Source organism: Chelonoidis abingdonii, chromosome 1, assembly GCF_003597395.2.
Source record: "Chelonoidis abingdonii isolate Lonesome George chromosome 1, CheloAbing_2.0, whole genome shotgun sequence".
In the NCBI taxonomy this organism is placed as follows: Eukaryota; Metazoa; Chordata; order Testudines; family Testudinidae; genus Chelonoidis; species Chelonoidis abingdonii.
The window spans coordinates 305,792,782-305,806,169 of NC_133769.1; the positions used below are offsets into that span (position 1 = coordinate 305,792,782).

Below are 13,388 nucleotides of genomic sequence, written 5' to 3' on the forward strand. Positions count from 1 at the left end.
TTTTTTTCATCAGTTACCATCTCCTTCTTCATGTTCAAGCCCCTTGTCCTCCCCAACCATGCTCTGCTTTCATTTCTGCTTACTGTACTCCCTTTTCTGATCCTGAGACTCCTCTCAAGCTTCCCACTTTGACGGTCCCTTCATATTCTTTTTGCACTTTCATCTTTGTACTTTGTTCCATACTGCCACTTAAGGCTGAAACAGTCTCTCTCTTCTTGGCTGAAATTCACCTTTATGCAGAAGACTGATATGGTGATATGGTGTTGTGAATTCCTCTCTCAGCTGTCACAGATGATGAGAGTCTGTTACAGCCCCCACTGATGTGATGACTACCATCTTGGCTGACCCACTGGGAATCTCCAGATCTTAAAGTTATGGAGCCATGTGCTGAGGCTGGGGCTGAAATAGACTCTCATTGTCTATGGATCAGGCACAGAGAGGGATATGTAACACACTGACCAGTTGATTACATACACACCACTTAAGCCCTTAAATAAATGGCATATAAACCTTGCATTCAGGAGGGTTAGCATAGGTAACAGTCATGGCACTCTACATTAAAGACACCATTATCTTTTTGTACAGTTATCGATAACTGAGAACCACAGGATCTTTGATTCATGTGCATTCATGTACTAAGTCCAGGAGCGGCTACTAGTGAGTATCTGTTACAGACCTTTGAACCATACCAGGGAAGAGGATAAGTTACTCAAACACTTGTGTGGAAGGAGCAACTGTACTTTCATGGGGTACTTTAATTTGGAAAGGGGGGGGAGTTGTGCAGCCACTAGTAAAACATCATTACAGTTTCTAAATATTATAGATGATTATTTTCTAACACAAAAGATATTGCACCTAACATGAGGTAACTCTATTTTGGAACTCCTTGTGATGGATAAAGATGAATTAATCAGTGGACTGGAAGTTGGTGGTTGCCAAAGGACTAGTGATCGTGACCTGATTGTGTTCAATATGGGCAAACAGAGGACAGTACAAACTAGAGAGAGAGAGAGTGAGTGAGTGTGTATTCAAAAGGGCTTATTTCTCAAACCTGATGAAAATTGTAAGTTAAAGCAGTGGCGGGCAAGCTGTGGCCTGTCAGCATAATCCACTGGCGGCCCATGAGACAGTTTGTTTACATTGACCATCCGCAGCTCCCAGTGGCTGCAGTTTGACGTTCCCGGCCAGTGAGAGCTGTGGCAAGCCGCACAGGCCACAGGAACATGCTGTTTGTTGCTTCCTGCAGCTCCCATTGGCCAGGAACAGCAAACCACAGCCACTGGGAGCTGCGGGTGATTGTGCCTGCAGAGAGCCAATGTAAACAAACTGTCTCGTGGCCCACTAGCGATTTACCCTGATGGGCCACATGAAGCCTGCGAGCTGCAGGTTGCCCACCTCTGAGTTAAAGTGATTTAAAGTTTAGACATTAAAATGAATGCAAATGTCGAGTGCTTAAAGACGAGTTGCAGATGGCCGAAAAACCATGCTTCTACAATCAAGAAAGAGAGCAACTTTGTCTAAAAGCCCGTCTTGGTGCAGTGGGGAAGGGAAGACAGAAATTAGAAATAAAAAGGCGATGTATAAGAAATGAAAGAAAAGGAGATATAGATATCAATCAATATAGACCAGAAGTTGGCAAGTTCAGAAAATTGATGAGCAAAGTTAAGAACATCAGGGAAAAACCCATGGTTGGCCAGGCTAAGGACAATAAGGAGTTTTTAAAAAATATTAGGCTGGATACCATTTCTAGGATTTCTTTTGTTCCTTACTGCACATTAATAATAATGCAGATAAAGCAGACGTTCAAAATACTCAACGCTCATTGGAGGTTTTTAAGAAAAGGTTGGACAAACACCCAATAGGGATGGTCTAATAGGTTTACAGGGCCCTGCTTTAGTGCATGGGGCTGGACTTCATGACCTCTTGAGATATCTTCTGGCTCTATATTTTTATGATTTCATGAGTCCATGACTGGGGAGATGAATACTGCATTCAGTTTTGTTGTCAACATCTTAAGAAGTATGTTGGACAAACTGGACAAGATACCAAATTGAACCCTAAAAATGATTTGAAGGCTGGAAAAAATGCCTTACAGTGAGATACTTAAAGAGCTCAATCTATGTAGTTTATCAAAAAGAGGTATTTACAGTGTATATACATTCAGAAGGAGAAAATGCTGGGTACTAAGGAGCTCATTAGTCTAGTGCAGAAAGGTATAAGAGGAACCAATGGCTGGAAGCTGAAGTCAGATGAATTCAAATTAGAAGTTAGCCAGAATTTGTTAACATTAAAGACGGCTAAACATTGTAACAAATTCCCAAGGGAAGTGGTTGATTCTTCATCTCTTGATATCTTAAAATCAAGACTGGAAAATATGTTTTAGTCAGACACACAGGTTTGGGCTCAATACTGGGATATCTTAGTGAAATTTAATGTCTGAAATATACAGAAGGTCATACTAGATGATCTAACGGTTCCTTCTGGCCTTAAACTGTATGAAACATCACTGGGTCCATGTTAACATACAACTGCTCAGGATGTGGTCTGGTATCTGTCAAATGAAACAAAATTCCTTTAATTATAATAGAAGAGAAATCTTTTATAATTTTTCACTATTTGTTTACTTGTTTTGGCAACAAAAATAAATTAGTCAGTTTCACTTTTCCTATTGTCAGGTTTTTAGTGAATTTTGCTTTCATGTTCTAATGCACTAGCAGAAGGGTTGGCAATCTCTGGCATAGCTTTGAACTATTGGATTATATAAGTCCCCTGTAGCTGCTTTTGAGAAGAAAGTTAAAATTTATTTTTTTTAAAGGCACCAAATTTGATCCAAAATTTAGACTTTGTAGAAATGGCTTTTATCATATTTTAATATCTCTTGATCCAACAGGAATAAGCTGTTTTTGTTAAGATAAATAGCACATAAAACATTTGTTAACCAATATTGTAGTATTGTGCTAGTGCAGGGGTCAGCAACCTCTGGCATGCGATTCGCCAGGGTAAGCACCCGGGCGGGCCAGGGCAGTTAGTTTACCTGCCGTGTTGGCAGGTTTGGCCGATCGCGGCTCCCACTGGCTGCGGTTCGCCATCCCAGGCCAGTGGGGTCACTGGGAAGAGGCGCAGGTGAGGGATGTGCTGGCCGCGGCTTCCCGCCACCTCCATTGACTTGAGACGGTGAACCACAGCCAATGGGGGCTGCGATCTGCCAAACCTGCAGACGCAGCAGGTAAACAAACTGGCCCGGCCTGCCTGGGTGCTTACCCTGGCGAATCGCATGCCAGAGGTTGCCAACCCCGCACTAGCACAATACTACAATATTGGTTCACAAATGCTTTATGTGCTATTTATCTTAACAAAAACAGCTTATTCCTGTTGGATCAAGAAATATTAAAATATAATAAAAGCCATTTCTACAAAGTCTAAATTTTGGATCAAATTTGGTGCTTTTAAAAAAAAAAATTTTTAACTTTCTTCTCAAAAGCAGCTACAGGGGACATATATAATCCAATAGTTTAAAGCTATGCACATTTGTCAAAGACAAAATGATGTAGTAAAATAGTATGAAAGTGCTCATACTATTTTTTTTCTTTATAGATTACTCAGTGGAAAAGTCACAAGGCAATTATCTTTTTTTTTTTCCCTCCAACTCTGCCCTCTTTTTCATATGCCTCTGTTTGTAATTATGCAATGTTATACAAGAAGGAGGTCAGTTCCAGAACATGCCTACTTTTAAATAGATTATCAAAACACATATTATTTTCACTTTTTAAAGCCAGTCAAATCTATTTATCAAACTTATGTATGAAACAAACAGTAATCAGAAGTAAATGTTTTTTAGCTTTCATTGAATTTTTCAGTATTATCAGCTAGTGAGGCCAAGATATTGTACTAAGAAGAGAATCTAAATGTTATATTGCTTTGCAATGAAGAACACTGATCCTGTGGTCCTTTCTTATGCAAAAATTCATTTGATGTCAATGAAAGTTTTGCCCAATCAGGCCTGATTTCTGTGAAATAACACTGTAACAGAGTATCATTAAAAATAAAATTCACATGGGTGCATGAGTCTGCATGTAGCCCTCTGATACACAAGAACCACAACAGTCCTGTTCATCCTGTGCAGATTTGGATTGTATTGGAGCAGCTGCTTGGGGAAGCTTACCCTGAAGTGATCAGGGTCAAAGGTTGTACTGTGGGTGGGCTTGAGGAGGAACCACTGAATCCATGCTTAAGTGGATCCAGTGTTCCTAAATTCCCATATTGAAGGTGGGAATTAGGGACAACAGTGACTACTGCAACTCATACACTAGAATGTCACTTTCTGGGTAGTTATGTTCTGTTCAAGCTCCTACCTACAGGCTGCAGAATTAGATTTCTTTGCTGCAATCCACACAGATTTCTGAAAACAAAGCCTGGTTAGTTAGGCTTTGTTCAGGGATGGGTTAAGCTATTCTGACTATATGGAATGACACTGACTCTGTTTTTTCTCAGATGGAAAAGAAATCTTGCAAACCTGTCTCATACTGATCTCTCTTTGACATCATTGGCAAATTTTGACTTTATCGTATTTCAAATGGATTCCAAACTTGGTCCTCTGTTCGTAGTTGTGAATCATGATACAGCATCATGATCTCAAAGAATGGTCTGAATAGTCACCCATTAGAACTGTTAAGCTCTATGTTAGAAATAACTGTAAAAATAATTTACTGAGGGTCTTTGGAAGTATGATTCATGCAATTCATAAAGATGTTCACCCAGCAAGGCTTCTAATTGTACATTGACATTCTCATGGGTATGTAAACACAGCTGTGGGGATGAAAGTCTCTAGCTCCTGATTTCTTAATCTCATTCCTGAAGGTATCCATTTCTCATTGGAGGTGAAGGATGAATGAGTAGCAGTAAGTGTGAGGGAGATGGTAATGGAAATCAGTAATGGTAATTAAATTACAAGAATTAACATATCCAGCATTTCCTGCTCCTCTAAGCTGATGTAACCAATAATGAGAGGTTAATTAGTAAAGTAACTGTACTTCATGGTCTCTTCTCTCACAAGGCACAGTCTTCAACCACAGACTTTATTGGGCTAAATGTGATGTTTAACTCGCTATTCTCTCTTTCTTGGTCTTCTCCCTTTCCAGCTGGAGCCAAGGGAAAAACCCTGCTATTGATCTTAGTAAGAGCAGGCTTGAATTCTTCATCTATGAGGAGTATGACCTCATCATTCTAGTCACCTGTATAACATCACAAGTACAGAATTAATGATACCCTGTGTGGCAAATGGTCAATGCTATTGTGGTGGGTCCTGCACTTTTGCTTGGTGTGGTGGGTCAGGGAACTGCCCCTGCCCCTATTCTTGGACTCCACTAATGCCCTGGAGTGGGAGAGAAGGGGAGTGGGGGAGGGACCTAGGTTCACCCCCTCCTTCAGCCCCAGCCCCTTCAGCTTCACAGGCTTCTTCCCTCTTTCCCCTTGGGCTGGGTTTCTTTCGGTCCTCCATGCTGGGGGAGTCCCTCTGCCCTTCTTGGGCAGAGTTTCCCTCTCCCTGGTACTCTGATCCTCTGGTCAACACCAGTGCTCCTCCAAACTGCAGTCAGCTTTCCTGCCTGACTGAAGCAGGGGTTTTTATTAGGTCTTGGGTGGGACCTTAACTGGCTCCAGCTGTTCTAATTACTCTGTAGTAACTTCTCCTTAGTCCATAGGGAATAAGTCTCTGATCAACCTGATTCTTATATACCTCCCACTCTCCTGCTGCCCTCCAACTCTGCTGTATCATGCCATGAATTGAAATAAGGGCAGGGAAAATATTTAATTACTTGACCCTCTTCCGCATAGTGCCATATCCTTTGGCTGAGTGATTTTTCCAGAAATGATCACCTCTTTGATTGCAGTCTAAAAATGATACTGCAGTGCTGAAAATGCTGGTTTTTATGTTCTAAATGTAAGACTGCAATACAGCAGATTGATGAATAAGATGGGATGTACATTGGTACACAAGTGAACCTAATTCTCCACCACCTTCATTTTGCATAGGGCTTAGTTCAGAAAAGATTTAAGTACCTAATGAAGTTCCATTGGCTGCAGTGGGACTTACAATTTGTGTGCTTAGACAACTTCATTCTGTTTAATTATGCTGGTATAATTAAAATAATACAACCCTTCTTAGTGTAGACACAGCTATACTGGTATAAATGTGCTTATATGTTAGTTGTTTGGCATGCTTGCAGTGTTATTGTAGCTGTGTTGGTTCTAGGATATGATGATCAATACCGCCCCCCACTCACCTTTCAAGATCCATGGGTTCTACGCATGCTACCACAACATATGGCATATATCATCCAGTGCACTAAATGCCCCAATAACAACTACTCTATTGAATGAATTCACACAGAAAAATGATAAAAGACAAAAATACCATATCACCTGTGGATGAACACTTTTCCTAAAAGAATCACTTCATATATGATCTCTCAGTCTTTGTACTCAAAGGAAATCTGCACAACACTTTCAAAAGATGAGCTGGAAAGCTTAAATTTATAACTTTGCTACACACTAAAAATCATGGTCTTAATAAAGACACTGGATTTATTGTTTATTATAACAATCTGTAACTCATTAACTCCTCACCCCTTTTGTGTGTTTTGACTACAGAGTTAACTTGCCACTTCACCTTGAATGGTCTCTTACAATATGTTTTAACTACTTATCTTAAACTTCTGTTCCACCTTGTATTTAGCTTCAACACTCTTGAGTTCCTTTCAATGCAGATGATAGTCAGTTACTTGTTGGAGCCAGAGGGGGGCAGCTTGTGCTCTTGGCTGGCCAAAGGAACTGTAGTACCATGGACAGCTCAGTGCTGATAGGAATCAGGGGAGCAAGAGCTGTTGGCTTGCTTCTGAGCCTGAATACAAAAGAGCCCTGAGCTAAGAGTGAAGCACCAGTGAAGGCTGGGACCATGGGGGAGTGGCCTGAGAACTGAAAGCAGTTTTGCTAAAGGAACATGATGGCATATGCCTACTACTATTAGGGTCCCTCGGCTGGGACCCAGAGTAATGGGTGGACCCAGGTCCATCCCTGCATTGGTCACTGAGGAAGTAGCCTATAATCAGCCCTGGAAAGGGAACTGAACAGTTAAGGGGCCCAGCTGGAAAGCTGGGGCCAGAACAGACCAAGAAGGCAAAACCATTGCCTCCAGGAAAGAAGTCTGGGGGATGGTCTGATACCAGGGCCAGGACTGTTTAAAGGCTGCAGGCATACCCAAGCAGAAGGGGCACTCATGAGAGGTGGGTGCAATGCTTTTACACAAACCCATTAACAGTGAATTTCAGAGTTGGGTGAACTGACTTGGGCTCACACTATGGGGCTAAATAATAGCAATATAAATGTTCCCACCTGGGTTTCAGCCCTTGCTCTGCAACCTGATGAGGAGCATGGGTCTCAGAGCCCAGGCTTCAGTCCAAGCAGAAATGTGTATTTTGCTATTTTACCTCTTGTGAAAGTCATGAATCCAAATCAGTTGACCCAAGCTCTGAGAATCATTGCTGCACCTTTTGTTTACTGTAGAGATCAGGGATTGGCAGCCTTTGGCATGCAGCCTGTCAGGGAAATCCACTGGCAGGCCAGGATGGTTTGTTTACCTGCAGCATTCACAGGTTCAGCTGATTACAGCTCCCACTGGCCCCAGTTCACCGTTCCAGGCCAATGGGGGCTGCAGAAAGTGACGCAGGCCGAGGGATGTGCTGGCTGCTGCGTCCTGCTGGCCCCATTGGCCTGGAATGGTGAACCGTGGCCAGTGGGAGCTGTGATAGGCTGAACCTGTGGATGCTGCAAGTAAACAAACCATCCCAGCCTACCAACGGATTTCTCTGATGGGCCGCATGCCAAAAGTTTCCAATCCCTGGTATAGATGTGCAGTTCATTAGCTACCTGAAGCAACATACAAACTTTCCATCTTTACAATCCTGTTATGTGTACTCTTCAGAATCTCAACTAAGGGCTTATCTATACAGTGTGTTAGTCTGCATTCTAGGTGTTTAAATTCTGGTTTGCACCAGCATTAGCTGGCTCATTTGCTCGCACACATGAAAAGTTCCCTAGTGTGCATTAATGTGGTGTTTGAAACAGGGCTACATTAATCTACACTAGGGAGCTTTTAGTCCATGCAAGTAGGATCCACCCAGGCCAGTTAGTATGTGACATGTGTGACAAAGTTCCTCCTCTACTTTGGTGGGTCCTGCGCTTATCGGTGGATTTGCTCACCTCAGTGATCTTCCCCATCTGGGTCAACTCCTCCTGTGTCTGATCAGGAGTTGGGAGGTTTGGGGGGAACCTGGGCCTGTCCTCTACTCCAGGTTCCAGCCCAGGGCCCTGTGAATAGCAGCTGTCTATAGTGCCTCCTGTAACAGCTGCATGACAGCTACAACTCCCTGGGCTACTTCCCCATGGCCTCCTCCAAACACCTTCTTCATCCTCACCACAGGACCTTCCTCCAGGTGTCTGATAATGCTTGTAGTCCTCAGTCCTCCAGCAGCACACCCTCTCCCTCTCCCTCTCCCTCTCTGCTCCTTGCACCTCTTGCTCCCAGCTCCTCACACGCGCACCTCACTGACTAACTGGGAGACTTTTAACTAGTTCCAGCCAGCCCTTGATTGGCTTCAGGTGTCTCAATCAATGTAGCTATCTCCACTGCCTTCTAGAAAGATCTTAATTGGCCCCGGGTGTCTTGATTAACTTGGAGCAACTGCCCTTTGGTTACCATGGGACCAGGGATTTGTTTAGCCTGGGGCCAGCATACCTGTTCCTCAGTACTTTACTGTAGCTATCTGGCCTTGCCCCATCACACATACTAGTCCAGACTGGAATTTGCACCCCTCTAGTGATGACTAATCTACCATGTAGATGAGCCCTTACTGAAGATATATCAGAATGAGCTATCTGTTTCTGAATGCACTGGGTGATGCAGTACAGTTTAGCTCTGGTCTACACTATACGGTTAGGTGAGATTTAGCCGCGTTAGGTTGATTTAAAAATGACTGGGTCCACACAACCAACCCCATTCTGTCGACCTAAAGGGCTCTTAAAACTGACTTCTGTAATCCTCCCTGATGAGGGGAGTAGCACTAAAATCAACCTTACTGGATCAAATTTTGGGTAGTGTACATGCAAATCAACGGTATTGGCCTCTGGGAGCTATCTCAGAGTGCTCCATTGTGACTACTCTGGACAGCACTTTGAACTCGATGCACTAGCCAGGTACACAGGCAAAGGCCTGGGAACTTTTGAAATTAATTTCCTGGTTGGTTAGCATGGCGCACTCAGCAGCACAGGTGACCATGCACTCCCCTCAGAATCACAGAGCGTAGAATGTTTCTACACTCCTCCTATCATCTCCATCCCTGAGGTTATCGCAGATTAGAAAGCGAAAAAAAATGCACTTGCGATTACGTGTTTTCTGAGCTCATGAAGTCTTCCCTCACTGATAGGGCACAGCTTAATGCATGGAGGCATTCAGTGGCAGAAGCCAGGAAAGAATTAAATGAGCATGAAGAGTGGAGGCAAGATGCGATGCTGAGGCCAATGGGGGAGCAAACGGACACGATGAAGCGTCTGTTGGAGCTGCAGAAAAGCCAACAAGAGCACAGACCCCTGCTGCATCCACTGCCTCCCCTCCTCCCCATGTTCCATAGCATTCTCATCCAGATGTCCAAGAACGAGGGTGAGGGGAGACACTCAGCACCCAGCCATTCCACTGCAGAGGATTGCCCAAGCAACAGAAGGCTGTCATTCAAACAGTTTGATTTTTAGTGTGGCTACAATAAGCAGTGTGTCGTTGTCCTTCCCTCCTCCCCCACCCCACTTGGGCTACCTTGTCTGTTATCTCATTTTTTTTAAATTAATAAAGAAAAAATGCAAGGTTACTTTATCTGGAAGTGGGGAGGGTGGTTGGCTTACAGGGAATTAAAATCAACAAAGGGGGTGGGTTTGCATGAAGGTGAAACACACACAACTGTCACACTTAAGCCTGGCCAGTTATGAAACTGGTTTTCTCTGATGCGCAGTGTGCTTTGCTGGGCTCTTCTATTTGCCCTGGTGTCTGGCTGCTCAAAATTGGATGCCAGGCAACTTTCCACAACCTCCCACCCCGCCATAAATGTCTCTCCCTTACTCTTACAGATATTATGGAGCATGCAATAAGTAGCAATAAAAATGGGAATGTTGGTTGTGCTGAGGTCTGACCTACTCAGCAAACAGTGGCAGCGAGCTTTTAAACATCCAAAGGCACATTCTACCACCATTCTGCACTTGCTCAGCCAATAGTTGAACTGCTCCTTACTACTGTCCAGGCTTCATAAGCCATAGGAGCAAGGGGTAGGCTGGGGTAGGTGCGACCACGTGGTGCTGCTGGCTGGGAGAGCAGCCTGAGGCAGAAGCTTCCAGCTCGCATGATATTCCAAGCAGAACTGAATCTCCATGATACGAACGTTAAAGAAAAAAATGACCTGGAGTCTCTGGCTCCCATTCGGTGCTCTAAGAGGAGGGTGGCCATGTCCGTCCAGGTACCCCTGATCGACCTCACTGAGGAGGATTCCAAGGAGTCCTCCCAGAGCAGCAATACCATGTCTGCCAGCAGCACTCAGGAGGACCAGAACAGATCCCCCGAGCTCTTCATTGGGGAGCAGGAGAGCAGAGTTGCCGGGGAAGTGGTGGAATACCAGGATGGGAAAGATTTTGGAATTGGGGAGCTCATGTGGGGGAAGATCAAAGGCTTTTCCTGGTGGCCTGCAATCATCGTCTCCTACAGAGTCATGTCCAAATGTCAGGTAATCTCCAGAATGTGCTGGGTGAAATGGTTCGGGGACGGGAGAGTTCTCATAGGTTTCAGCAGACAAACTGGTGGATCTGATGGTTTTTAGGCAGAATTTCAACCACTCCATGTTTAATAAGCTGGTCTATCTATAAGCCGTACACCATGCCCTGGAGGTTTCTAGGAGCTGGGCATGGAAGACGTTCCCAGAACCTCCAGCCGAGCGGCTAAAGACTAACTTCTGCATCAATAGCAAGGAGTGAGTGGATGAGGACCAGAGCAGAGAACAAATGGGTTCAGAAGTCACAAACAAAAACAGGAGCCTTGAAGACAGTTGTTTATTGTGCGGGAGAAAAAATCCAAACACATTCCACCCTGTTTGAGGGGGGCCTTTGCCTGACTTGCAGGGATCGATTCCTGAAGCTCTTCTACATGTGCGATGAGGATGGGTACCAGTCCTACTGAGAAGGTAAGGAGCTGAGAAGGTCTGCCGAGAAGGTAAGGAGCTGCTGCTTTGTAGTAATGCCAGCTGCTGCAGATGCTTCTATGTCGAATGCTTGGAGGTCTTAGTAGGTCAAGGTACCTTTGCCAAGGCAAAAGAGCAAGACCCCTGGAGCTGTTACATGTCTCAACTGCAGAGGTGCTATGGGGTGTTACAGCACTGACCAGACTGGAATGCATGGCTGCAATACTTCTTCATCAGTGACAAAGGACAGGAATATGATGCACCTAAAATCTAAAAAGGCCTGCATATTTCCCAGAGTCACTACTCTTGATCACAGAATGTCAATGATTGCATTGGCTACTTGAATCACAGCCAGGGCCGATGCAAGGATGTTTCATGCCCTATGCGAAACTCCCACCTTGTGCCCTCCCCTCCCTCCCCGCTGAGGCATCCCCAGCCCCAGCTCACCCCTGCTCCACTCATGAGCATGAGCACCCCCAGCACGACGTCGCTGCTTCACTTCTCCCGCTACTCCCAGGCTTGCGGCACCAATCAGCTTAGGCGTTGGAAGCCTGGGAGGTGGGGGAAGTGAAGCAGTCACAGAATGCTCGGGGAGGAGGTGGGGCAAGGGTGAGCTGGGGTGGGGAGTTCCCCTGCATGACACACATCTCCCCCTTACTTGCTGCAGATGGCCCTCCCCGCGCTCCCCTGCCGCAGATCCCTCCGCCTAAATGCCGGCGACCGGGGCGGCCAAAGATCTGGGCCACCGCAGTCGCTGCTGAAAAAAATGGCGCCCCCCCAATCCTAGCGCCCTAGGTGACCGCCTAGGTCACTTAAATGGTTGCACCGGCCCTGATCACAGCAGCCCTCACAGTAGACTTGCTCATAACAACAGTGGTGACAGTGAGTTGAGCAGGCTCCATGCTTGCTGTGCTATGGTGTCTGCACGTGTAACCCAGGAAAAAAGGCGCAAAATGATTGTCTGCCGTTGCTTTCACGGAGGGAAGGGTGAGTGACAACATGTGCCCCAAACCACCTGCAACAATGTTTTTGTCCCATCAGGCACTGAGAGCTTAACCCAGAGTTCCAATGAGCAGCAGAGACTCCGCTCCATAAGTCGATGCTAGCCACGATAGTGAGGACGCACTCCGCTGACTTAATGCGCTTAGTTGGGACATACGCAATCAACTGTATAAAATCAATTTCTAAAAAATCGACCTAATTTCCTAGTGTAGACATACCCTTAGTTCCGAGATGCATCTTTAATTAATTGTAATTTAATACAATTCTGATCTTTCATTGTGATCTACTAGCATGAAATCCAGACAAGGGCAGAAGTCCCACTGAATGGGACTCTAAACAGCAGGAAGTGTCCGTCTATCATATTTCAGCTCTTTTACAACCACTAAGGATTCGATCCAGCAGTTGTTACTCATGGGAAAACTCCAGCTGACTTTAATAAGGCCAGCAGATTTGTGTGTTGCCTGTTATCTAGTCAACATATATCAACCAAAACTTGCATTTGAATGTGTGGATCTATAGAGATCTGCTTAGAAAAGTCTAAAATGTCTTCATTATTAAAGGGTCCCTTTTTTTTCTCATTTGCATATCTAAAAACATGCTCAATCAACTTTTTTAAAGCTATTAAAAAACAATACAATAAACTAGGAATTTGCATAGACCAAAAATTCAGACCAAAAGGAACACTTTTCAGAGAGTTATTTATATGCAATAGAATAAAAACGGTTCTGTAGAATACATTGTTCTTCCAACCTGTGGAAAGTCAGTTAACTCATGTGATTAACTCAAAAAATTAATCTCAATTAAAAAAAATTAATTGTGATTAATCACACTGTTAAGCAATAGAATACCAATTGAAATTTATTAAATATTTTGGATGTTTTTTCTACATTTTCAAATATATCTATTTCAATTACAACACAGGATACAAAGTGTACAGGATATAAAGCTCACTTTATATGATTTTTTATTATAAATATTTGCATTGTAAAAATGATAAACAAAAGAAATAGTATTTTTTCAATTTACCTCCTACAAGTACTGGAGTGCAATCTTTTTATCATGAAAGTGCAAGTTACAAATGTCAGGGTTTTTTTTTGTTACATAACTGAACTCAAAAAC

The 13,388-nt window shown here is 44.0% G+C and overlaps 1 pseudogene; it reads left to right on the forward strand.

Annotated features, from left to right (window-relative positions):
* The first annotated feature begins 891 nt into the window (after positions 1-891).
* Positions 892-11,541, forward strand: LOC116815134 (DNA (cytosine-5)-methyltransferase 3B pseudogene; annotated as a pseudogene).
* Positions 11,542-13,388: the final 1,847 nt, after the last annotated feature.